The sequence below is a fragment of the Thalassophryne amazonica genome, chromosome 1 (genome assembly GCF_902500255.1).
Source record: "Thalassophryne amazonica chromosome 1, fThaAma1.1, whole genome shotgun sequence".
In the NCBI taxonomy this organism is placed as follows: domain Eukaryota; kingdom Metazoa; phylum Chordata; class Actinopteri; order Batrachoidiformes; family Batrachoididae; genus Thalassophryne; species Thalassophryne amazonica.
This window is the reverse complement of record NC_047103.1, coordinates 166,681,615-166,682,441: the sequence shown is the minus strand read 5'-3', so window position 1 is coordinate 166,682,441 and position 827 is coordinate 166,681,615. Positions and strand designations below refer to the sequence as shown.

Below are 827 nucleotides of genomic sequence, written 5' to 3'. Positions count from 1 at the left end.
AACATGATGAATTTGTGTTACCGTTACCTAATTCCCATGGTTTAGGCCAACTAGATTTGAAAAGGTAATTTTGTACCTAAATGTAAATTTGTTGGGTCAACATGATGAATCTGGGTTACTGTTACTCAGTTACATGGTTTAGGCCAACTAGATTTGTAAGGGTAAATGTAACAAAAATAAAAGTAAGTCCCTTCAGCTTCTCCCTTGTTTGCACTCAGGGTCACCACAGCAAATCTGAGGTGGATCTGCATGTTGAATTGGCACAGGTTTTACACCAGACGCCTTTCCTGATGCAACTCCACATTACGTGGAGAAATGTGGTACAGTTACATGTCAACTTAACTTTGCTGTGTTGGAGCAGCACAATTTATGCAGATCCACCTTAGATTTGCTGTGGCGACCTCAAGCGCAAACAAGTGAGCAGCCAAAGGGACTTACTGTTTTTTTTTTTTTTTACATTTATGCTTACAAAACAGCCGGTCTGCTCTGTGTAAGCCTGATCCCATCAGATCTCAGAAGCTAAGCAGAGCAAGATCTGGTTAGTACTTGGATGGGAGACCTCTTTGGAACACCAGCAGCTGTTTGTTTCTCCAGGTAAAACTGGAGTTGCGTCAGGAAGGGCATCCGGCGTAAAACTTGTGCCAATTACCGATGCGGATCTGGCTGTATCCACTGTGGCGACCCCAAACAAAACCGGGAGAAGCCGAATGAACAACAACAACAACAACATTTATGCTTATGAATCTAGTTGGCCTGACCCATGGTAGTTAAGTAACAGTAACACAAAGTCATCATGTTGCCCCAACAAATTTACTTTTAGGTCACTC

The 827-nt window shown here is 42.6% G+C and overlaps 1 pseudogene; it reads left to right on the top strand.

The window, feature by feature from the left end:
- The first annotated feature begins 468 nt into the window (after positions 1–468).
- LOC117521343 lies at positions 469–587 on the top strand (annotated as a pseudogene).
- Positions 588–827: the final 240 nt, after the last annotated feature.